The sequence below is a fragment of the Bos indicus x Bos taurus genome, chromosome 10 (genome assembly GCF_003369695.1).
Source record: "Bos indicus x Bos taurus breed Angus x Brahman F1 hybrid chromosome 10, Bos_hybrid_MaternalHap_v2.0, whole genome shotgun sequence".
Classification (NCBI taxonomy): domain Eukaryota; kingdom Metazoa; phylum Chordata; class Mammalia; order Artiodactyla; family Bovidae; genus Bos; species Bos indicus x Bos taurus.
The window spans coordinates 50180754-50208181 of NC_040085.1; the positions used below are offsets into that span (position 1 = coordinate 50180754).

The following is a 27428-nucleotide window of genomic DNA, read 5'->3' on the forward strand; positions in this document are numbered from 1 at the left end:
AGAATGGCATTGAAACATGTATAATATCATATAAGAAACGAATCACCAGTCCAGGTTCGATGCAGGATACAGGATGCTTGGGGCTGGGATGCACTGGGATGACCCAGAGGGATGGTATAGGGAGGGAGGTGGGAGAGGGGTTCAGGATTGGGAACACGTGTACACCCATGGTGGATTCATGTTGATGTATGGCAAAACCAATACAATATTGTAAAGTAATTAGCCTCTAATTAAAATAAATAAATTTTAAAAAATAAAATAAACTGCCTGATTGTCTATTTAAATATACTACTGAATACACTAAATATAAATGTAATAAATATTCTACTGAAAATGCCTTGTACTGATATATTGTACAGAATTTAAGGAATTAATTATTGATGGATCTTTATTAGAAACTGCATCTCCAAGGCAGATTCTTCAAGTCCCAGCTGTGTCCAAATATGGAACACTATTCTAAATCAAATATTTCCTAGCAGCTGATGAAGTTCTCAGTCAGTTGGTCTGAGCCTTGGAACTGAGGGGCACAGAAAAGCCTAGCCCGACATATACAAAGCTTGTGAAGTGTATGTATTCAGTTACCAGCTACTTGGCCTCATCTTTGTTTACCTTTTCTGCTGCATTTTCTCAAGGCCTCCTGCAAGTATTCAATTACTCAGGTCTTACCTGACCTACCACAATTTTCAGGAAAGAATCTAATGACTACAGATGTTAAAAACTGATGCTATGTAAATTATTTATTTTTCTTAGATATTTGGAAGAATTTTAGACTAACAAAGCATCAGCATCCTGGAGTAGAAGGATAAAGGTTATATTGTTTTCGTTTCTCAAACATAAAACATCATGGCCCTGAAATCTTACCAAATAAATAGAAAATAATTTACTACTTCCAACACATCTAATATTTTTTCCTTTAAAATATTTGTGTATTGGTCATGTTCAACTTGAATCATTTACACAATAAAAAGAAAACTATGAAGAAAACATAATTTTTGGAAGAGGGTATGAAATAAGAAAGATATGTGCATATATCACTATTGAAAGATTTTAAAAATAAAAGATTTAAAATTTTATTACATAACACTTAGGTAGGCCTCCAATAAATCCTTTATAAACAAATATTGAATATCTCACTGAAGCTAGAGTTCTGTCACCACTTTTTTGGCCAGCAGAAGGCTTGGCGGTCCCTGTCCTCTTGCTCTATATTTAATCTTCCTAACCTTTTGTTTGGAGAAGGCAATGGCACCCCACTCCAGTACTCTTGCCTGGAAAATCCCATGAGCGGAGGAGCCTGGTAGGCTGCAGTCCATGGGGTCGCTAAGAGTTGGATACGACTGAGTGACTTCACTTTCACTTTTCCCTTTCATGCATTGGAAAAGGAAATGGCAACCCACTCCAGTGTTCTTGCCTGGAGAATCCCAGGGACAGGGGAGCCTGGTGGCCTGCCGTCTCTGGGGTCACACAGAGTCAGACACAACTGAAGTGACTTAGCAGTAATCTTTTGTTGGGTTCTCCTGAAAGCTCTATCATTCATTATTTATTCTTGGTCTCTCTTTCACAGATGATTCTGTGGATTCATGAAATAATTATCTGCTTATTTAGGATAATTTTAAACATGCCAAACATGTAAGGAAATGAGAAACAAAATAGGTATGCTTTAATAGACAGATGGAAAAACATTTTTTTCTTAAAGAAAAGAATGGAGGAAAGGCAGAAGGGGAACTGAGTGAAGGTGAGGAGGTGGAGAGACTTCATATTTGTTATGATTTGTTTGCCCTTTGGACAAGCTGGTCTGTTCTTCCTTTATGTGTCCTTCCTCAATTAAATAATCCCTACCTTAAAACCCTGCTTAGGGACAGCAGTCAGAATCACAGAAAGAAACGTGAATGTGGTCTTAGACTCTTCAGCCCAATGTTTCCCCTGATTTCCATATTGTAATAATTCTGGAGATCTCCACCAAATCAGAGATGCTGGGCCATTGCCGTGTTACATCTTCTTACCTGGGACAGCTCCTTTTAAAAACAGAGGACACAGTGACCATGCTGTCACTGTTTAAAAAAAAAAAAGTCCAGTTATGTTTCAATATAAGCAATTTAATACTTAAAAAGCAAGTAAGTCAATGGATTGATACGTGCTTTACAAAGGTACTTTGCACAGTTTTACAGAAAACAAAAAGCTAGCTCCCTAGAAAATTTAACATTGATATTAACTTGCAGATAATTTAAAAACCTATATGGTATATAAATTAAGGGACCTCTGAACATAAGAAATAATTCTCCCTGTAGTTTGTGTTTGGGTTGTGTTTGTATTCAACAGTTAAAAAAAGAAAAAGAAACAGGCTTTATATTCCATAATAAACAAAGCACAAATCCTAGGTTTGGCAAAGAAGAAATCTATAGATTTAACGGCAAAACAGGGGAAGCATGAGGAGTTACAGTTTTAATTTAAGACTACTGCCCTGCCTTGGTGTCTTTAGGAATTGTTTGGGCTAATGATTAACTAATTTATTGTTTTTGTATTTATATCCCTGAATTTCTTACCAGGATATTATTTCAGGCAAAAACCAAGAAAGATTACCTAATTTTTCTTTAACAATTAAGCAATACTTGTTAATTGGAATTTGCTGACAGTTTCCCAAGACTGTAATTAAGGTTGTATAACTTTGCCTTCACTGATAAATGCAGACTGAACCAAAATGTTCAGGTGAGATATATCTGATCACAGTTTGGAGACAAGGTACTTATTCAACAGACTCCAAAATACTGAACAATATGCTGACATTAAAGGGACAGCTCAATATATCCTCTAATGTTCTATTCTCACCAAGATGGTACCTGCCTATATCTTCTCTCCCTAATATGGCTCTGGGCTTCTTCTTTAAAAGACAATTCTTTATAACACCAGTTCTTGCATGGTGGTGCATGGTGCTCTATGCAGATTAAAAACTAAAAGATATATTCAAAAGAAATCTAACTATTTACAAATTTGGAGTCAACATTTTTAAAAGTACCAATAATGTGGAGATAACAGCACTTTCTTCATTCACCCAACAAATTTTTATTGGACACTAGCTATGGTTGTGATCTGCACTAAGTTTGGGGACACAATGGTGGGCAAAACAGAAACAGCCCCTGCCTGCATGCTCAGTGGTGTCTGACTTTTTGCGACCCCATGGACTTTAGTCTGCCAGGCTTCTCTGTCCATGGGATTCTCCAGGCAAGAATACTAGAGTGGTTTGCATGCCCTCCTCTGGGGAATCACCCGACCCAGAGATCAAACCCAAGTCTCCTGCACCTGCTATAATGACACATGAAATCTTTACTACTGAGCCACTAGGACCTCTGTAAAATCAGAATTAGTAAATTATTTATTAATAAGTTGATAATAATAAATACATTAACAAGGAGAATTAATTAAGCAAGCAATTTTAATAAACAACAGTATTTTCTATCCAACCTATTTCACGAAAAAGTGACTCCTTAATGCCTACTCCATGAAATTCAGACCTCCCAACAGCCCTAACTCATTACTGTATACTCTCTCCCAAGATATTTCTTTACGTCTTTGCTTGAATAGACTGTACTTTCATTTCCTCCTCATCAGACCATTACTGTTGCAATGGGGAGTCTTATAATTCATTCCTTCCATTTGTAGTTTGTGCTTAGCCCGCATTCACATTCACTACTTTGGCAGCCTACCCTTAATTCATTCTCTGTATAATAATTTGTATTTACTTTTCCCTCCCCCAATAGACCTAAGAGCTTTTGATGGCAGATCCTCTATTTATTAATTTGCACATTCCTTCTGCAGAGCCTACGAAAGTGACCAAAGGCTTCTTAAATAGCAACAAAACAGCTTGCTTTCCTCCATTTATGACTTTGTTATCTCCTCTTGACCCACAACATTCACTGCCTGGAATATTCTCTCTGATCAATAATCGTAATCTATGTCATCCCCTCTTTTTGAAATGAGCTACCAAGAAAGAATCTTTTAAGCATTATCTTTTATTGTTAATAATCTCAAACACAGAAAACTGCTATTTTCATACTCCATCTGAACCCTTTCCATTTATTAGTTCTTTCTTTCCTTTGCAACTAATGTCTGTAAGCATTCTACCAGTTTTGCAGGAAGAATAAAAATGACATCAGCCTTGTCCTCAAGGAGCTCACCAGCCTGTGAAGAGAAAGGCACTGGAAATTCAGACCCAACTTGATGGTGAGGGAGAGAGGTGCTGGGAAAGCCAAGTCCTTTGTTCTCTGCACAGGTCACTACATGGTAAAACCACCCAGACACCTCTTGTCTGAAACTGAATTTGTTTCACTTCTGCAAAACCTGTTCACAGCTCTGTAATCAACCCAGAAGGAATTCCCTAGACTACAAGTTTTGTGTAGTTTGTCTGCTGCTAAGTCACTTCAGTCGTGTCCGACTCTGTGCGACCCCATAGACGGCAGTCCACCAGGCTCCCCCGTCCCTGGGATTCTCCAGGCAAGAATTCTGGAGTGGGCTGCCATTTCCTCCTCCAATGCATGAAAGTGAAAAGTGAAAGTGAAGTCGCTCAGTCATGTCCAACTCTTCGCGACCCCATGGACTGCAGCCTACCAGGCTCCTCCGCCCGTGGGATTTTCCAGGCAAGAGTACTGGAGTGGGGTGCCATTGCCTTCTAGTTTAAGACAAAGGCAGCAGTTCAAGAGGCAGGATATACACCTCTCAATCAGAGAGGGACAGGAGCTGTCCCTCAGGCAGCCTAAGGCACACAGCAAGAAAAAGAAACATAGACACGGTCACCTTGCTGTCCTGGGGTTTCTGAAATGTGCATTGTGTGGACACGTTTTAACCCAAGTTTGGCTTTCTCCTGTTGTCTGCGACACTCCTGCCCCACCTTTTTCCTGAGTTACCTGCTGAGTCTTCAGGACCCACAGACTTATTTCAGTTGTGATCTAAGCAATGTGTAATTAAGAGAAGCCTGCTGGTACTCAGAAATACGAAAAATGTACTGTCTTTCATTCATCGAGTTGATGTTTTATTTTCCCTTCAGGAGGATAATGGCTTTGAATTGCTTTCTTGAGAAAATAGATGGTTTTTCCACAATAATAATTTTTTTATATCTCTCTTTATGACTGATTGTTTTCCACATGCAGATAATATGTTGAGATCTAGGTCTGTGATCTTGGGACATAACAGTTCCCTTAGTGCTGATAATCAGTCTATAAAGGAATTAACTTATGTTCCAAAGTCATTTCTACTATCTCTCAAATCAAATAAATAGGAGTCTAATTACCCAGTCATCCCTCATCATTGAGACTATGCTATTTAACTAAATATAAAATGACAATTCATCCAACATATCTACTTATTGATTTCAAATAATTAAAATGTATTAAATGAAATTCAATCATAATAAGCATAAATTAATATTTCATAATGTGGAAAGCACTAAGGGGAAACCTTGAGTATCTTCCATGTCATTATAATGATATCATTATTGTACAATATTGCAAACATAAGATATATTAATGTTTGATAGCATTATAACCTATAAATATCTATTATAATCTATCCTTATTCTAAAGATATTGTCACAAATTAGTTAATTGTTCACTAGTGTTTGGATTCTTGATCAAAAGGAGTTCATAGTATCTCTCCATTAGTTTCAAGATAGTCTGGTTTTATCACTCATTAATATTCACAGACATATAGTAACACATTTTTTGCAAGAAAATATGAACAGGATTTATTTTTTGGTCCATTTCATTTAGTATTTAGCACTACAATAAATCTGTCCTTGAGACATGTTTTATATAAATTTATTTATTTTAATTGGAGGTTAATTACTTTACAATATTGTATTGGTTTTGCCATTTTAGATAAGTGAACTGAGAGCCAGAGTTGACAATGAAAAGTGAGACAATATGTGGATTAACTGAGAAACAATTTAAAAATAGGCATCCAGAAATTTTAAGTATTTTCACAAATACTTTCTTTGTATTCCTATAATTTTTTTAAAAACTACATCTAGAGTTTTATAATTATAATTACATTTTGAGATTTGAAATTAGTGTTATGTCTTCTGGACTTTTAACACTTTCTGCATTCTAAGAAATATATTTTCCTTTCTCACAGAGGAAAGCTTTATATTCCACACACAAAACAGCAATTAATAGCTTTGGGTGGGGCCTGTACTGCAGACAACTGGAACCAACTATGAGAGAAATTAATCAAGGCTTATGGTATCAAGCAATAAACTGTGGAAAATTCTGAAAGAGATGGGAATACCAGACCACCTAACCTGCCTCTTGAGAAACCTATATGCAGGTTAGGAAGCAAGAGTTAGAACTGGACATGGAACAACAGACCAGTTCCAAATTGGGAAAGGAGTACGTCAAGGCTGTATATTGTCACCCTGCTTATTTAATTTATATGCAGAGTACATCATGAGAAATGCTGGGCTGGAAGAAGCACAAGCTGGAATCAAGATTGCCAGGAGAAATATCAATAACCTCAGATATGCAGATGACACCACCCTTATGGCAGAAAGTGAAGAAGAACTAAAGAGCCTCTTGATGAAAGTGAAAGAGGAGAGTGAAAAAGTTGGCTTAAAGCTCAACATTCAGAAAACGAAGATCATGGTATCTGGTCCCATCACTTCATGGGAAATAGATGGGGAAACAGTGGAAACAGTGGCTGACTTTATTTTTCTGGGCTCCAAAATCACTACAGATGGTGACTGCAGCCATGAAATTAAAACATGCATACTCCTTGGGAAGAAAGTTATGACCAACCTAGACAGCATATTCAAAAGCAGAGACATTACTTTGCCAACAAAGGTCCATCTAGTCAAGGCTATGGTTTTTCTAGTAGTCATGTATGTATGTGAGAGTTGGACTATAAAGAAATCTGAGTGCTGAAGAATTGATGCTTTTGAACTGTGGTGTTGGAGAAGACTCTTGAGAGTCCCTTGGACTGCAAAGAGATCCAACCAGTCCATCCTAAAGGAGATCAATCCTGAGTGTTCATTGGAAGGACTGATGTTGAAGCTGAAATTCCAATACTTTGGCCACCTGATGCGAAGAACTGACTCATTTGAAAAGACCCTGATGCTGGGAAAGATTGAGGGCAGGAGGAGAAGGGGACGACAGAGGATGAGATGGTTGGATGGCATCACTGACTTGATGAACATGAGTCTGGGTAAACTCTGGGAGTTGGTGATGGACAGGGAGGCCTGGCGTGCTGTGGTCCATGGGTTCACAAATAGACACAACGGAGCGACTTAACTGAACTGAACTATGGTGTCAAGTGTTTGAAGAGAAAGATAACATAAAACCTGGCTTCCCAGGTGGCCCTAGTGGTAAAGAATCTGCCTGCCAATGCAGGAGACTTGGATTCAATCCCTTGTTCTGGAAGATCCCCTAGAGGAGGAAATGGCAATGTAATCCAGTATTCTTGCCTGGAGATCCCATGGACAAGACAGACCCTCATGGGCTACAGTCCACAGGATGGCAAAGAATCAGATACGACTGAGAGACTGAGCATGCATGCAATATAAATGCTAGTAACTCATGGATTTCTCTCATGGTACTGCTGCTGCTGCTGCTAAGTCACACAGATTTAGCAGAGTCTCACAGAGTCGGACACAACTGAAGCAACTTAGCAGCAGCAGTACCATGAAAGAAATCCATGAGTTACTAGTGTTTATATTGCATGCATGCTCAGTCTCTCAGTCGTATCTGATTCTTTGCCATCCTGTGGACTGTAGCCCATGAGGGTCTTGTCCATGGGATCTCCAGGCAAGAATACTGGAGTACATTGCCATTTCCTCCTCTAGGGGATCTTCCAGACCCAGGAATTGAACCCACAGTCTCGTGGATTTCTCTCATGGTACAGTGGATAAGAATTGGCCTGTCAATGCAAGGGACACCAGTTTGATCCCTGGCCCAAGGAAGATTCCATATGCCACAAAGCAACTAAGTTCATGTGCCATGACTACTAGGCTCACACGACTAATGAGTCTGCAAGCTGCAACTACTGAACCTCATGTTCCTAGAGCTCAAGCATCACAACAAAGAGTAGCCCCAGCCCATCACAACTAGAGAAAGCCCATGTGCAGGAACAGAGACCCAGTACAACCAAAAAGAAAAAAATAAATAAATTTATATACATATGGGCATACATAATATATATATATATATATATGCTTATATGTGGGAGACTTGGGTTCAATCCCTGCATTGGGAAGAACCCCTGGAGAAGGGAAAGGAACAGCTACCCACTCTAGTATTCTGGCCTGGAGAATTCCATGGACCAAATAGTCCATGGGGTCACAAAGAGTCAGACACAACTGAACGACTTTCACTTCACTTCACTTCATATATATATTTATATAGCTCATAACTCACAAAGAAAACTTTCAAAGCCACGCTCAAGTTTTCTCTCCATAGATTCTAAAGTTAGCTATTCTTTGCCCCTCCTAACTGACATCCCCTCCTTTCACCGTCATTATTGAGAAATTTAGAGATTTCAAGATCAACCAAAGAACTCAATGCAGGTTTTGCTCAGACTCTTCATTTGCTCTTTTTGGGGTGGAAATTTTTCTCTAACAAATTGTCACAAGTAAAAGCAGCTGTCTATAATCAGCTATACTGCCTCCCATCTTGGAATAAACAAATGCTCTAAGAATTCCTTCTAGAAAACTAAAAAGGACCGTTGGGAATTCTCTGGATTTCTTCACATAATTGTGGCTATTGCTAAATCCACTGGGGGCTGGATGTCATAAAAGCAGAAGCCAGGATGGTAAAGACCAATAATGTGGACACAAATTGGGTGTCCCACTGGCCTAAATAGGAGAGAGGCAGACCACATCCTGGCTTATTAGCTGAAGTTAAAGGGGAAGATTTAGATCAAGGGATTTTCCACATATATACATTAATATATGATATTTGTATACATACAGCTGATTCACTTTACTGTACAGCAGAAACTAACACATTATAATACACTCCAATTAAAAAAAAATGATGAAATGAAGGATATGGGACTTAGAGACAATGAGGGAAGTACTGTGACTAGAAACATCAAACTGAAAAAGTAGTACTTAGTCCCTGAATCCCTGATTAAGAACAGGAAGACAAACATCACGGGGAGTTGACAAAGACCTACACTATGACATGCCTCTGACCTAGATAAAGTCAGGCAGGCAGCTCCCCTGTTTTAACTGTTAATCTTCCATCTCTTTTGAAGCTACATGTCTTCTGCCTTTCAGTGCTTGTGCTCATGAGCTGCTAGGATACTAGATCCTGACATTTACCATAGATTTACAGAGTTCCTCCTAAAGTCAGACCTTTGAACAATGAGAATAAAATAGGGTCACTGGTCATATTCTAATCTCTCTTCTTGTTCTTGGGACCATTTTACAGTGTTTGACTCTTCATGAAACCCCCATCTGCTCTAACATAGAAAATAATTAGTATTTGCTCCCTTTTGTATCATGGAAAATACACATAAGAATGTTAGAATCTCAGGGCCCTTGATTTAAAAAAAATGGAGTATCCAAAGCCATTCTAGTTTACTCTAAATGTAACTGCTAGGAAATTACTATCTTAAGTCACCGTGGAAGTTTGAATTTTTCCTTCTGACTTTAGTCTTTTGTTGTTATATTCTATTTTGTATACCACCCTCTCGTCTCCCCTTATTAGTCTTTCCCTTTAGTAACTGATAATATTATAGAATTCAAATTAAGCACAATAGCAAACAAATTTACTAAGCACGTACATTTTATATACAAGGTAGTTAGGAGTATGAACATAACTACAATTAAGAATAGCCAGTATTCTTTGGACACTTAATTATATTATCTCATTTAATCTTCCTGAAAACTATGAGGCAATACACTTTACGCTGCCATTATTTTCTGGTTGTAAAGTTAAGAAGCAGAAATTTAAGTAATTTGTCAAAGTTTACACACTTAATGTGTTTATAGTCTTGCTAGAATTTTTTTCAAGTTGTGTGCAAGAATAAATATTTAAACTACAGGTCAAGAACAAAGGTGAAATCTCATGAGAAAGTGTATGATGCATTAGTAAATGAATGATACAAATACCTTAGTACGATGGAATTGTATAAAGTTTCAGTATTTGGAAATGTGAGCAATCTATTTTTTTTCATATTTATTGGAACGTAGTTGCTTTATAGTGTTGTGTTTCTACTGGACTGCAAAGTGAATCAGCTATACATAAACATATTCTCCTTTGTTTTTGGATTCCCTCCCCATTTAGGTCACCACAATGCCTTGAGTAGAGTTCCCTGTGCTATACAGTAGGTTCTCATTAGTTATTTACTTTATATATACTTTCAATAGTATATATGCTAAACCCAATCTCTTAATTAGTAATCTGTTTAACTAGGGCAGAGACTGATCAGGAACTCAAAGGTAAAGTGAAAAGGCATTCTGGCATATGGTTGTTAAAGGTGTATTTTTTTCACACTACATACTCAAGGTTTCATTTCATATACAATGTGATGTCCTTGAAAGTTTCTGAGCAGAAAGTGACATGTGCCATGGTCCAGGCATTTTTTAGGACAATGAATCTGGCAGTAGTATGCAGAACAGATGCTCAGAGGAGAGGCTCGTGACAGAACAATTGGAAGATTAGTGCAGTATTCTGATTGTAAAGTGACAGGAACTTGAACTAAGGTGGTGCCAACAGGGCAAGGAAAGAATACATGGCTAGAAATGATACAGAGAATACATGTGATTAGTAACTGAATATAGGACATGAGGGAGTATAAGGCAGTGATGATGACTTGAGATTTGAGCCTGAGAGGTTGAGGAAATCAGGAAAAGGAGCTGTTTGGGAGAAACTGGAAGAGCTGATTCTCTCAATTTTGGTGGGAACACCTTAGTGTAATTCACCTCAATGAAGTAGATGTCCCTAAATAAATTCAGCTCACCAAAATAGTGAATAGACAGAGAGGATCAAGAGAACACTCACACTCAAGGCTAAGAGGAGGAAGGCAGCAACCAATGTATGTGTTTATTGTAACTTGTTGTATTTATCCATCAAACATTATATGTCTTGCTGCTGCTAAGTTGCTTCAGTCGTGTCCAACTCTGTGCGACCCCATGGACAGCAGCCCATGAGGCTCCGCCGTCCCCGGGATTCTCCAGGCAAGAACACTGGAGTGGGTTGCCATTTCCTTCTCCAATGCATGAAAGTGAAAAGTGAAAGTGAAGTCGCTCAGTTGTGTCCGACTCTTAAGGACCCCATGGACTGCAGCCCACCAGGCTCCTCCATCCATGGGATTTTCCAGGCAAGAGTGCTGGAGTGGGGTGCCATTGCCTTCTCTGATTATATGTCTTATCATCTACTATATCAAAAGATGTTCTTCACCTATTGTCCAAGAATATTTTGACACTCTGTTGGGAATCCTATAGATCACTTTCTAAGAAACAACTAGAATTAAATTTTTACTTTTACGTATATGAAATTAATTTACATATTTTGCCTCTTGCCAATCAATCTTTTTGGAAATTAAGAAGGAAATATAAAATCTCCGATGCTCTGCCTTCAGCCATGAGAGAGCCCCTCAATCCCCTTTTTTCTAGCATGTTCTCATGAGTGTGCCCATACAGAAGAAGACAGCTGGAAGGAGAGTAAATCTATTCAAATGACTAAGTAGGGTATTTGCACTCACTTTATTTATAAAACCTCTCAACAAAACTGTTCTATGAATGATTCAAAGTTATTCTAAGTATCCAAATGCCATATTTCTTGTTAATGTGGCAGGATTTCAACATCTATCAAAGCTGCAGCAAATATTTTATGAGCAAATATTTTATGACTCTCAAATACAGGGCCTTATATAAAATATGAGGTCATATGGAATATTAATAAAACAATACTTATCATAACCTAGTTGTGTGAAGGAAAATAAGCTATCAGATTTCTTAAAAGTGCAAAAAAGATCCATACAGGTTCTTTGACTTATCAAGCAGGTAAATGACATTTATAAGCCTTGGGAAAAATGAATTGGAGTCAAGTAATTCTGTAGCTACATTTCAAATGGAGTTGACCATATGGAGTCTGCATTACATAGATTTTATAGAATTTCAGGTCTGAAAACTGAGTCTCCAGGAGCATCAGTTAAGTCTTTCATTACAGAGAAGGAAATCAACGCTAGGAAATGATAGCCTGAGTTTACCCAGCCAGCTAGAGACCGAACTTGGATTTGACCAACTCCAGTATTTTCTACTAGAAAGCAAAAAGCAATGAACTCTCATTAGAATGTGTGCTTTAGTTCTCTGATTAGCAATTTTGACTAAGTAGTTCCCATAAATAAAGCAATTGTTTAGGTTTTTCAGTTACGTATCACTTCACAAAGACATGATTCAAAGCATGTTTGTTCTTCCCTCAGTTTTTCTAGGATCAAATTTACATTTCCTGTCTCAGAAACCCAACTTAGTGATCATGCCTGTCATCAGGCACGTACAACAGAAACATCTGTACAATAGAAATGGTTATCCCTAGCTTGCTCTTCTTCTTTTCTTCCCCATCCTTAAGTATAAAAAGCCTGGGAAAGTTACTTCTAGAGTAGGCTATTTCAACTTGAACAATACGTGAAACAAAGTATATCCACCCAAAACACTTTTTGTCTACCAAGAAGACGTGCTGCACCCAGATATTCAAAAGCCAGAATACTCAGGGGAAAAAAGGTGTTTTACATAGGACTTGGGCCATGGAGATTGTTGGGAAAAGAAACAGGACAAAGACAAGGTTGTGAAACTGTAAGGGAGACAAGCAACTATTTTAGAGAGAAACCCATCTTCTCTGATTACTTTTTTTATACTTCACTTTTTTTAATACTTTGAGAATCCTGAATATAATTTTTTAAATTGAGTTTATATCTTGCTAACCAACATTTATTTCCACAAAATAGTTTCTTAATTCTCTAAATAGACAAAATAATGCAAAATATTCTCCCATATCAAAATTACAATAATTTCTATATGCTGAGGCTAAACTGGACAATGTAATGAGGATATGCGAAATATACATGCCTATTGGGTCAGTTTCACAAGAGAACGAGAAGTGGCTGCGTGTCTTCATTTCCACTTCTCCTCTGGAGGACTTTCATTCTCCAGGCTCCAATGCCACCTGTCCTCCTAACTACGCTTTAAAAGACAAATGGTGCAAGCACTGCTGTGGCATCATTATCTCCATAGAGATTACAGAAGTGGGAGCTCAGTCTTCTGCATGCTCAAAAGCTACAGACTGAGAGGGCTATTAATAAATCCCCCCTTTTTTAAGCTAGAAGGGAATTGGAGCTTAGCCATCCAAGCACAGAAAACTTAAGAGACAGAAGGATTTGTAACAACAGCAACAACAGATGCAAAGTTAATGCCTTGAACTTAAAATTGTTGCTGAATGACGTTTTAAATGTATGGTTTCAAGCAAGTTGATATTAGGTTTTAAGTCATAATACAGTTAGAAAGTGAGTTTCTACCTGTAAAAGTGTGTTTTAGAAATAAATTTGGCATATATATTTCTAAAATCTCAAAATTTCTAGCTGAAAGACAGTTCTTTTTTCAGGTGGGAAGATGATTCTCACATTTCAGAGATTCTAGAGAAAGTTCTTCCATAGTAGACAGAATGGAACGGAAAGAAGGAACAATAGAAATTGATGGTATTAAAAGTGGACGATAATGTGCAGGTAACAGAATGCCCAAGGAAACTCACAGTGGGTGTATGCATTGCATTAACTGAGTAGGTCAATAGAAATAAAAATAAGTGGAGTACTGACAAAAAGATATTCAAAATCACAGATTTGTCCTAAATCATCCAAGACACAAAAGCTATTTCCTTCTCAACTGACCCCTACACACACACACACACATACACACTCTCTCTCTCTCTCTCTCTCACACATTCACACACACACATACTTCATATAATTTGTCTTTGAAAAAGGAATCACCTCAGTTGCCATCTGTTTACAATGTTCCATGTTCTCTTAAACAAGTAGATCCATGCATCACACATTTACTTCACTATTTAAGACTAACAACCACAGAAAGGGGTAGATGGCCTAGAAATGTAAATAATTTGTTAATAATAGGCATATGAAAAGTGGATTCTCTAGGCTTATCTAACATGTTTACCTCATATTTCATGGAGGCATGGATTTATTGAATCATGTGTTGATGACAATTTCTGGAAGAAGTTACCATATTCTATAATGGAAGCCTAACAATGAATAATGAAATACTAGGAAATAAACCATACCTGTTTATCCTCTTTCAAAACCTAGAGGGATGGGATGGGTTGGGAGATGAGCGGGAGGTTCAAGAGGGAGGAGAGAATGTATACCTATGGTTGATTCATGTTGATATATGGCAAAGACCAACAAAATATTACAATGCAATTATCCTCCAATAAAATAATTCATAAAAATTATTTTTTCAACAGAACTCCATTCTTGTATGAAAAGGAAACTTGGCAAATGAGAGTTCTAATATTCTTTTCAATTATCTTAGCTCGGTTTACTCACTTCTTTGAAAAATAATCCTTTAATGGACTCAATAAAACTACTGTTGTATTTCTGCTATAGTGTTTCATCTATAAATATTATAACATTCCCCGTAAGATGTCAACACAGAAGAAATTCACAATTTTTTCCACTCATAAATTCAACTCTTTGTCCACCTTCCAAATCACTTCTCTGACCCAGGAACTGATGGCAGTTGCTTACCATGTTTTGATGATGTTATTACAGTAATGTGTGGAATTTTGAAACAACTAATTTCCTCATTCTGCTAGGTGGCCCAAATCGGCACTCCAGATGGTTACCATTTGGCAAAAATGAGGTTTTAGTTTTAAAAGAGCAGGGTGGTGATTTACTTTACAGTATGCATAAATTGTAATTTAAATCCCATGTACTTCTATTTCATTTGTACTTTTAAACCATAAATAAAATAGGACCAATAATTAAAAATCAGTGTCTTACAGCTTTGGCATGAACTCTCTGTATTAACAAAACACTTAAAAATAAAATACTTTGATATATTAAAAAGTAGCAAACTTTATCATTCTCTTGTTTCTCTCTCCTAGTAAAGCTCATTGAATTAAAATACATATATGTTTAATGTACTACTAATTTTACCCTCTTTCATGATAATACTATATTTAAGTGTAAAAGATGTCAAGATTATTTTTAAAGCACTACATTTATTATTAATTAAAAATGAGATAAACTTATAGTCTTAGGTTTTTAAAGAAATACAAGGTATTTTCAAAAACTCATTTTATGTCTGCTACTCACCCACCACTTTCCTTTTTTCCTCTAAAAGCCTAATACGGAAAAGTGACTTTGAGCTTTGTCATCTCAGCCCAGGTGCTAAAGGCAGTCAACATTACTATTGTTACCATAATCTGTTTTTCTCTTTATTATACAAGTGTATCGATGATGTAATTGCAGAAGTTCGGGTTTACTCAAGCTGTTGGAGCAGAGCGATTTTTTTTTTTTTTTAGACTGCCTCCTTCAGCAGGGTAGAACAATTGTAAAACAGAACCAAGTACACAATTAAAGCATTTCATCTTTTGAAAGCCAATCTGCAGGATCTTTATCTTGAAGGACTGATCAAGAGGTGGAAATGCAGAACCACTGATAAAGCTCAGTTTGCTCCAGACTGGATGCTGAGCTGGAAAAACACCTGGGTGGCAACAATGCTAGTCTATGACATCTTGGCTTTTAACCCCTTCCTAGAAGCCCTCAACTTTTCTTTACTGTTTAGTCCTCATCCTTCCCCTGAATCCCAAGGGTTTAGAGAATGCCCTAGCCTTTTATCTCAGTTTTGTTTTTCCCTGAGCAGATCTTCCCCTGAAAGTTGAGCAGAAACTAAGCAATCATTTATCATTCTGCATTTAACATAAAGCAATGCCTGAGAAGTCTATAATCCTCAACAGAACCAACCATATTATAAACACAGGAGAGCTGACCATTGATAAATTCATCTACTATACTAGGAGAACCCCCTGGTTGTGAATTAAAGTGCAGACAAAAAGAGTCGACCAGGAAAGACACACACATAATCCCATGCAGATGAGGCAGCGCTGATGGAGAAAAAGAGAACATACCTGAGGGATTCTCCTTTAAAAAAAAATGCACACACCAGCTGGGCTGTTCCCCCCTCCCCTCCTTTTCGAGTGTCTGTGTTTTCCTTTCAGGAATATCACTTTGCAATCCCGTTTCTAGTCTCCTTCCCTTTATTCGGCCACAGACAGTTGGAGCGAAGGCTGCGTCCCAGCGATCTGACTCAAGTGCAATCAGGCACGCCTGGGGTCTGCAACGGTGTCTGTTCTTGTCAAATTCTCTTGTGCTCCCGGGGCAGCCTCCAAAGCAATTCTACAACTTAGCTGCTGGCACCAAACTGCCTTTCACTCTCCTCCTTGCCAGATTCCTTCGGCAGCTCATTTCTCATCTCTGTCTCTAAGAAAGCAGAAGGGGTTGTCTCCCCGCGCGTTGAGGAGCGCCCAGGCTCATCAACAACTGAGGGTGAGGAACAGCGGGGCTGAGTGCGTGCTGGGAACTTCCCAAGCGCTGCCGCGGCCGCTTTGGGGAATGCAGCACAGACGCTGCGATCCCCAGGCTCCTCTATCCATAGCGCCTCGGCTCCTTCTACCGCCGCCGCCGCCGCTGCACCCAGCAGCGACTCTGGGCCGAGCCACAGCCCCTGCTCTCAAGAGATGCGCTGTGGCCTCTGCCAGGTGTGGCTGTCACCACCGCACTGACAACTAACTGTGTGGGGCGCAGCTTCATCTCTAGGGAAGACGCCTCTAATGCTGGCGCTTCCTCTGCCTAATTTTCTCGGTATCGGAGTGATGACCTAGGAGCCAGTCCTACGGTCGGTTGGGCTGGCCGCGTTTGCAGCCTCTTTGGTAACAGATAATGTAGTAATCACTGGTGTAGGTGTAGTTGGCTCTGCTTGGGATTATGAGAAGTACACTGCACACAGTATAATTCCCAGTTAGCCACCAAGAGGCAGCTAAACAGATCCCCCTATTTACAGGGAGGAGATGCTGAGATCTCAGTTCGGGTGGTTTTCCTCTTTTTAATGTGTGGAAATCCATCTGAAGGTGATTGCTCAAAAATCTGAATTAAACACACACACGCGCGCACACACACACACACACGTCAAAGTGGGAAATGGTTGAAAACTTAGAGTGATACAGAGGTTTTGCTTCTCACTTAGAAATAATGCCTTCCCATTTGATATGAGCTTTTACAGATCTGGCAAGGAACTGAATGGCCTTGCTTGCTTTTTTAGTTTTGAGGAGTGGAGGAGGTGGGGGGAGTAACAGCTCCCACTTTCTATCAATAAAGCATTTTCTATCCTCTAACCCTCCTGTTGAAACAAACACAAAAAAGTAAGGATCTTAAAATAGAGCCTTCAAGAAGCTTAAGTCCTGGAATAATTTGCAGGTTTTAGACTGCATCTGGTCTGCTGGCTTTCTCCTAGTTACTTTTCTCAGCTTTTTGGAAAAATAGGAGGATGGTTCCAGGACTGAACACTCAACTATCAGCTGAGATAAACAATATAAGAAGCATAGACAGACCCAGACTTGTATGCCACTTTTCAGTACATTTAAGGATAGCTATTCCATTAAGGTGGAGAAGGCAATGGCACCCCACTCCAGTACTCTTGCCTGGAAAATCCCATGGATGGAGGAGCCTAGTAGGCTGCAGTCCATGGGGTCGAGAAGAGTCGGACACGACTGAGTGACTTCACTTTCACTTTTCACTTTCATGCATTGGAGAAGGAAATGGCAACCCACTCCAGTGTTCTTGCCTGGAGAATCCCAGGGACGGGGGAGCCTGGTGGGCTGCTGTCTATGGGGTTGCACAGAGTCGGACACGACTGGAGTGACTTAGCAGTAGCAGCATTCCATTAAGGATGGCTATTCTAAAGTGATCAACTTTAGAAATGACTGTTCTTGCCTACATATTTACTATACAATGAATAGCTGCTAGCAAAATGAAGAGTTAAGCTTGATATCACATTTTTGGCAAAACTTATGGCAAAAATCATTCAATCTTCTGTATATGACAACCAAATAATATCTCTATGATTGTTTTAAAAAACTGTCCCTAAATTTAACACCATGTGTGTGTGTGTGTGTGTGTGTGTGTGTGTGTGTGTGTGTGTGTATCAGGTGCTGGTAGCCAAGCCCTTCCCAGTTCTCAGTCCCACCTTTAATTCATAACAGCACAACTTTCTCTACCTGCTGCTTAAGTGACTGTTAATGGACTCAAGCAGCTGCTCAAAGTCTAAGGAGCTGCATCAGGGGGCAAACACTGGGGCAGTATGATCCCCACCTTTAGCAGCACCAGAGTGGCTGCCAGGACAAAGCTCTGCTGCCCCCGGCTGTTAGCACTCAACAGCAGCAAAGGAAAACTCTTAGACCTGAAAGAGGATTGTAGGGCAAAACCTGACTTTTTATACAGAAAAATTCAGGCTAGCCAATACACAGTTTTGAAGAGTGTCCTTTAATACATAGAGAAAAGAACACCTATTCACAGAGTCCTTTTTCTTCTTGTTCTGGTGTGCATTACCCAGAACAAAGCACTGAGGCCATCACCAGCTGGGAGCCTCCAGCACCCAGCCTAGTGCAATATATATATATAAGTCCTCAATAAAGTGGGATATAATGTCAGTGGTAAAGAATCTACCTACCAATGCAGGAGATGAGAGAGACAAGGGTTCAATCCCTGGGTTGGCAAGATCCTCTGAAGGAGGAAATAGCAACCCACTCTAGTATTCTTGCTTTGATAATCCCATGGACAGAGGACTCTGGCAGGCTATAGTCCATGGGGTAGTGAAGAATCAGACATGACCGAGTGACCACATGTGCAGGTACACACACACACACACACACACACACACACCAGTGGTTTAAATGTTTAAACCTACAGAAGAAAATACAAGAGGATCTTAACTGAGTGGTGTCCAGAACGTACTATGTAGTATAATGAAAAGAGGTGTGAAAAATACTGTCCTAATTCAAATATACTCACAGAGGAAACAGTAACGGGGTTAATAATTGTCAGTCTGTTTTTAAGAGGAATGCTCCAAAGCAGGTGTGTGTGTGTGTTCTGATAAATGGCATTGCTTCGCTTTAATCATCAACATTCTGGTTATATGTTTCAACACAGAAATGGTTTACATCTCTGAAAGTGACAGGAATCATGTATCTGAGGGACACCAGCTGCTAGTAAAATGTGTCACAACTGGAAAGAATGGCAGACCTTGATGACTTCATTGACCTGAAAGGACACCGCATTCCCTAAGAGAATTTCCTCAGCACTTGATGGGTAGTTTTCCTGCTGAGTATCTGATTTGAATAATATATAATCACTATGATATAAATGCAGCATTGAGTTAGAGTCCTGCATATGCTTATTAATAAGACACATTAGTTTCTGCAAAGAGCTTTTGGAATTCTTGGATTAGTGACAGTAAACAACGCAGGAGAGTAAACAATTGATTTCCATGTATATACCTACAATTCCACATATAGTGTCCCAAAACTTACTCACAGATTGACAATAAAATTATTTTCTTCTAATTCTTTCAGCTGTAATTTCAGAATGGATAAAACCTTGAGGGTACTATTCATCTCCCATATCCTAGGACATAAGCTAGGCCAGATCATTTGTCTCATTTATGGCTCAGGTGTGAGAAAAGCAAGCTGTCTGGATCATTGGTCATTTTTTATTGGTAGTAAAGCTTGACTAAACCAAAAAGATCGAGTAAAAGGGCTATTTTTGTATAACTCTGTTATTGCCAGCGCACTTGGCTTTAAGCAACAAAAGAATTCTTGAAAAAGCATAAATCAGCTTGTGTGAACTGAATTGTACTTTCGGCTTTCCAGAAGTCTTCATTCTTTGTTTCAGGGAACTGGGAGCCAATCACTGGATGTCAATATTAAAAAAAAAAAAAAAAAAAAAAAACAACTGTGACCAATCATTGGCTCTCTGTATCAATTCAAATGAATTGATAACACTGACGACCTGCCATGATGCCTGAGGACATAAACTTGATTACACCTCAAATAGCAAGCTGATGCTTCTAGCTCTGTATAACTGCATGATATATAGGGAAATGAATATTTTGGAATAAGCCATCCATTGCAGCTTGCAAAGATATGCAAAATGTTGATTTCATGATAGTAAAGTACACGCTAAGTTGACTTGCAGAATCAAATGTTGATTTCATGATGGTAAAGCACACATTAAGTTCTATTCTTAAACTTTTCCATTAAATTATGGGTCACTTAAAAACTGTACCTTAGAGCTGAAGTATCAGTGCATAACTTTGGAGGCTAGGTCACACAGATACCACAGCCTTCCTTCGCCCACTCTCTCTTGCTCACTCTGGGAGAAGCTAGCTAACATGTCATGAGAACACTCAAGCAGCCTAGGAGAAAGTCAACATGGCCAGGAACTAAAGTCTCTTGCCAACAGCTGGATAAGAAACAAAACACCCTGCCAAATTTCATGTGCACAAGCCATTATGAAAGCTGAAATTGAAAGCCACGTTCAAGTTTTGACATGATTACAGCCCCTGCTGACATGCTGAATGAAGCCACCTGAGAAGCCCTAAGGCAGAAACACCAAGCTAAGATATTCCTGAATTTCTGACCCACAGACACTGTAACATATTAAATGTTTACTGTTAAGGAAAAAGAAGAGAGAGAGGGATGGAGGGAGGAAGGGAAAAGTGGGAAGAAAGAAAGGAAAACGTACCTTTGAAATTTCCAAATAAGGAAATTATTTAACATATAGATTTTAGTGCACTTAAGTGTTTTAAGATGTAAAAATGTTGGGTTCTACAAATTCAATAACAAGATGAGAATACCATACTTCCTTTGTCAACATTGGTAGTTTTCTTCTCCAGGCCTTCTTAACATTTTTATAAATCTCTACTACAGCATTAGTTTATTATAAAGTATGTTACCTATTTATTTATGCATCTGCCTGACACTGCATGCTAGAATGTCACTCGAGGACCAAGATCGGGGTCACTCATCTTTATGTCATCAACGCCCAGATGAAATCCAGGCTCGTGAAAGGCAGGTTGTGTGAGTAACAGTGTGCTTAGTTAGTAGAGCACAGAGTTAATGAGGCTAAGGACACGGGTTGAGTTCCCGTGTAGCCAATTAGCTTTGTTCTGTTCCTTGGTCCAAATGGCATCCTTAGTTCACACCAGCTGTCTCATATTTATGTGCCAGATTAAACCTTCTAACTGCATATTACAACAGTGGGGAGTCCATAACACCATAAAAATGTCTGAAGTTTAACACCCTTACAAAGGCTTTTTACATACATTTGTCATTTGATACTCATCTTTTAAAAACCTGCAAGACCCAGTGGTCTTGTTATTGGTCTCATACTAAAATGATGAAACAGAAACTCAAAAAGGCTATTTTTCTGACTTACCTGATTGTACAGAACTTGGAAATGATGGCGACTAGATTACAAGTCAGCCATTCAACTCCTATTTTAAGACTGGTTTCAAGGGAAGGAGCTGACAGGTATTTGTTTAACACCATAATCGACAACAAACTTTGTAAATTTTTTAATAAATAAAGGGAGTAAAATTATTGAAACAGATGCTCTCTTAGAATATTTCTGTTTGGGTAATGATCATTAGACTTTGAATGATCATTCAATATCAAATGCTATTTGGCATGATAGCACTTATATTTTTATTCTGATGTACTATTTTTTTTTAATTTTCCTTTGGTAAAATTAGCATCAGCACTGTACTCAAGCAAATAAATCATCAGATGAAGGTATCTTTGAAGGTGTTCTAATCTGCTAAAAAGACACAGTATTTGGATGAATAGAAAGTTTTTCTTTTCCTTATTTTTTTTGATTTTTGTTGATTTCAGGGAACTAGGATTTAGTGATACAACACAACATCGAAAAGTTCTGAGGCCGGAATCACAGTGCCATGTTTCTAACATTAGCCCTAACATGTCTTAACCTCTTTAAATTTTAGTTACTTCATCTATAAAATTGTATGAAAATAACCCCTATTCACACTCTTGCTGATGAATCAAGTGAGAGAGTCCCTGTAAAGCAGTTTGGTAAACACGAGACATGTAGTAGGGACTTCATAAATATTAGCTAGTAATAATTAACATGTTAATTTGAAAAAACCCTGATGATGCTGGGAAGGATTGAAGGCAGGAGGAGAAGGGGACGACAGAGGATAAGATGGTTGGATGGCATCACTGACTCAGTGGACATGAGTTTGAGCAAGCTCCAGGAGTTGGTGATGGACAGGGAGGCCTAGAGTGCTGCAGTGCATGGAGTTGCAAAGAGTCGAACATGACTGAGTGAACTGAATTAATATGTTATCAAACTTCTTAACAGATATTATTGTCATCATTTTCTGCTGTTACTAGCCTGCCTTACATTCATCATGGTATAGTTTTCAGAGAAGTATTTTTTAAATATTTTTTTTAATATAAGTTTTAGGATACCAAAGCTCTTACTCATAGCTCTGCTGCTTTCTTCCTGTATGATCTTATATCAGTTTTGTTACCCTACCTAAGCTTCAGTTTCCTGTGTTTATATATACTATATGCTCAATATCTGTATTCTATTCCTTTTTTTCTCCAATTGTTTTGTGGGACTAATGAACCATGTGGTTAGAATTATAAACTCAGAGAAAGTTAAAACAGAGAGGAACATATCAGTTAATTAGTACTTTTCCCTTTCATTTTATATATGAGAATGATAGACGTACTTAACTTTACCAAGAGAAAATCAATGAAGACTAATAAGCTACATACATATGTCATAGATAAGTCAAGATAATGTGATACTACCTTTTCTATTCTTTATTGATATCCATCTGCAAATTTCAACTTGGTTTTACTAAAATAAAAATTATCATTTTGATGGGTTATATTTGCTTACTAAACATTTTATGCCCATTAGACATTTTTACATGCTTGATAATAAAGCTCTTATATGAATTAAGATATCTGATTCAAAACTAGGAGGAATAAATGTCTCAGATAAAATATTTGTGTATAATCATGATAAATAAATGATTCTTGGGTTTTCCTTTATTCAAAAAACAACAGTGATTTCTTTCTGTCTATTGAGAACATTAAGAAGTAAAATTTTAAATCATATGACTTGCCAGCATTTCAGGAGTTATTTAACATATGCTGATGACTCCAAGGACCGTGAAAATTACCTCAGTAGAAGCTTCAGTAAGGATGGGAAACATTACTGATAATTCTGCATTGATTCTAAATTTCTGAAGATATGTCCTTTTTCTAACCATATTTGATACTAAACCATATTTGGTATTAAAGAGATTTTAATTGCCCATTTTCTGGTTATAAGTAATGGTCCATGTCTTACACTAAAAGTCCTTTCCACTTAGCTTAAACAACAACTGTATATGACATTTGCAAACCATGTACAATAAAATATTTCCCTGAAGCAGTCTTAAGGTGGGGGCTGAAAATAATGGAAATACTATGAAAAGATTAAGGAGAAAGACATGGCCACCATGGAAGACATCAGCTACCTCTGAGAACCTAAGTCAGAGGAGAATATCTGGATTTTAATTTTAAAGGAGAATGAATGGTGAAGAATTTGATGAAGCATAACATAACATATATATAGTACTGCCTCAAGAAGTGTGGGTATAAAAGAAATTTTTAGTACTTAGCAGTAACAGCAGAGTGAAATAGGGAATTGTGTGAATATGTGTAAGACCAGGAAAGGGAAGGAAGTGTCAGGAGACTGGGAACTGGTGCACATTTTAAACACAAGAGAATATACTAATAATCAAAACCCAAAAACAAAATAATTGGCTAAAAAAAACAACACACATTTCTTTGAAATGATCAAAAATACTTGTATCAAAAATAGATCCACATAGAGCATTTCATTTAGTATGACTGGACTCATAGCCTTCCTCTTCATGCCATTTCATATTCTGCAGTTTCCTGGTTATTATCTCCAGAGAGCACATTTAGGTACTCTGCAGAGCCTGAAAAGAAAAGAGCGAAAACAAACCCTGCTCACTAATTTCAAGCCAGGGAGAAAGGCTCTCTTATCAGAAGGACTAACTCTGTGTCAGGTGTGAACTTCATGAAGTTTCTCATCAGAGCTTTTCACTTTCCACGTCTTTGCCCTCTCCTTCAGCAACTCTGTGGTTAGTTTGGCAACTCAACTGAGAAAAGGCTTTCAGGTAACCAAAGCTATCTTCTAAATTAATAAAGTGTATCACTTGAGAGAAACAGGAAGTTAAGACAATGAACCCACAGTCTTTTTATAATGATTCTGACATCATAACACTGAAGTACAACTGATAGTTTTGATTTTAGGACATCTATGAAATGAGGGAAAATAAAGAGCAGATACCTATTTGTGTGTTTGTTGTGAAACTGCATGAAAAATGTAAAAATTCTTGATAGAATATTAGCTGATATTGTTGTCAACATCTTCATTATCCTTTTTGTGGATTCTGGAGAATGAGATGCTATACTTCTGGAAGTTGTAGAACGAAGAAAAATCTTGCTGTATCATAGAAGATTTAAAAGGGAGATAACAGTCTTTCTCATACAGATAGATTTTTTCAGTTTCCAAATATATATCTTGGGAAAAAAACGTATTTTTTAAGAAGACCAGGAAGATCTTCAGTTAAAGAAATATCACCATGTTACAATACCTGAAATTCAATAGCTAGTGGAGACTTCTTATATTGATAAATGATCCCATATTAAGTTAAATATAGTGTTACCTGCAAATACTTTCTGCAACATACAACATTGTATGTTGATGGTTTTCTTCAATGTACAGAAGATTTTTAAACTTGATTTAGTCTCATTGGTCTATTTTTGCTTTTGTTGACTGTTCTTATATTGTCATATCCAAGAAATCACTGCCAAAGTCAAGGTCCTGAAGCTTTCCCCCTACATTTTCTTCTAGAATGTATATAGTTTTAGGTCTCATGTTTAGGTTTTTAATCAATTTTGAGTTAAAGTTTGTATATGGTATAAGGTAAAGTCCAGCTTCATTCTTCTGCATCTGGACATTTCGTTTTCCCAACATACAATAGAATATTATTCAATCTTAAAAAGGAATTAAACCCTGCCACTACTACAACATGGATAAACCTGGAGGACTTTAGGCTAAGTGATATAAGCCAGTCTCAAAAAGACACATACTGTATGATTCCACTTGCAGGATGCATCTAAAGTAATCAAAGTCACAGAAATGAAAAGTAGACTGTTGATTACCAAGGCCTGGGGAGAAGAAAATGAAGTATATTCCATGGTTATAGAGTTTCAGTTCTGCAAGATAAAATGTTCTAAATATCTGTGGTACTATGATATGTATATATTTAACACTACTGAATGGTATGCCTAAAAAAATGGTTAACATCAGAAATTTTAAAAATATTTAATTTTAAATTTTAAAAATAAACTTTCAAAAATATTGCTACTTGAAGTGAGTATTATGTTTAACTATGTATTAACATTTGGAAAATTCTTTACCAAGTTGCTGCTTGAGGTACAAGTTACAATGCTGGACATGCCTCCAGTTTGAGCTCCTAAGAGCGTGACCAGGGGTTGCCCTGAGGTACCTCGTATCTCTCAAGTGCTCTCCCTCCCTGCTGTTTTATCTTTTATAGGCATATTCCCAATGATCAATTGTCCTGCTCTGACTCTTCATCATTTCTTCTTAATCAATTTGCAAGCATTTTCCCTTGACTTCTACTGAGATCTCTGGATAAATTGTTCTGGTAAACTCTTTTCCTGTAGAACAGAGGTGGCAAATACAAATAATTCCAATAGTTAAGAAGGTATGTTGATGTTTTACATCAGTTGAGTGTGATAAAATTTGGAGAAATAGGGACTGTAGGAAATGGCAGTGTACAAGCCTTATAAAAGGAACAATGAGAGGTACACCAGACAATAATATCTGCTCTTTTTTAAAAAGACAGGCCAGAAATCTGGAACTGTGTGTAAAAACTTGCAATTTTAAGACAATTTCCCTGCAGAAACAAAACAGAACTGTGGGTTCTTTGCAGTTTATTTGCCATCAGCTTTTGATTCTTGCTATAAGGCTCAAAGAGATAAGAAATGTGGATCTTCTCTCAATCTCCAATTACATACAAAAAGAGGACCAATTCCTCTTTTCTCAGGGAGAGACCCAAATACGACACCTAATGAAACCCTAGGACTTAAGATCTTTTGTTAGTCCAACATCCTTCGCAGTGCTGCTGCTCCTTGGTATCAGTGACTTCCACAGGCTCTTGTTAGTTATAAATTTGATTTCAAAAGCTCCTCCCGTAGAGTTTCGGTGATTTTACAGACCCACTTGCCTCTGTCAGTCACTGTCCCAGGTGTATCTGCTTTCCCACCATCTTCCCTGGATTCTTCCTCATCCTGAGAAGTATTCACTATTTTTCATGTTTCTACTATTCTTACTGGTGTCAAACTCTCACTGATAGATGACTTCCAATGTCAAAGACCCTTGCCAAATTCACTAAAGGCAACTGGGAGCTCAATTTCAAAACTCACTTAGGAACCAGGTCTCACAGAAATAATCAGAAGCCACTGAGGTTGCCTAGAGAAATACAGCATAAGCAGTCTCTTTGGCTCTCTCTAAATCACCCTCTGGCATGTGATGAGTTAGATGATGTTCTCCTCTGGCCCAAAGTGCAAGGACATTTTTTCTCTGTATTCAGACACAGGGCTTCGCTGGTGGTTCAGTGGTAAAGAAGCCACCTCCCAGTGCAGGAGATGCAGGTTTGATCCCTAGTCCTGGAAGATCCCCTGGAGAAAGAAATGGCAACCCACTCCAGTATTCTTGCCTGGAAAATCCCACGGACAGAGGAGCCTGGCAGACTACACAGTCCATGAGGTCGCAGAGTAGGACGTGACTTAGCAATTGAACAATAACAAGAATCCAGAGGCAAGTCTCCAAAGCCACAAGGACAATCTCATTTAATCATCAGAAACATTCATTGTCCCTGGGTACAACTAATCAAAAGCCAGATATAATTATTAATCCTCAGTAGTTTCTCCAAATTAAATAGCAAAATATTTTGAGATATAGAAGCTATAGGGGAAAAATGAAGTTACCTATTTAAGAACAAAGACTCTATAGAGACTACAGATTGATTTTCTTGAAACAACCCATGACGGTTGATACTGCTCCATATTACAATTATCTCCATGAAGCCACTAAAACAATCTTAACAAATTAGCTTATGTCAAATATAGTTTATATTCAAGAAGAGAAAATATTTCATTAAAGCAAAGAAAGCATAATTTTTGCTTCTCAATCCTAAAGTAAATCAACCCTGAATATTCATTGGAAGGACTGATACTGAA

At 38.0% G+C, this 27428-nt stretch overlaps 1 protein-coding gene across 2 annotated transcripts in view; it reads right to left on the minus strand.

Annotated features, from left to right (window-relative positions):
- Positions 1 to 16872, minus strand: part of UNC13C (unc-13 homolog C) — a 706036-nt gene extending 689164 nt beyond the window's left edge. Inside the window, exon 1 of one of the 2 annotated variants that reach the window (XM_027553963.1) lies at positions 16128 to 16872. The gene's annotated coding sequence lies outside the window, so the exon portion shown is untranslated. The remainder of the gene's footprint in view (positions 1 to 16127) is intronic. The other variant, XM_027553962.1, reaches the window with a different exon arrangement.
- Between the last annotated feature and the right edge of the window lie 10556 nt (positions 16873 to 27428).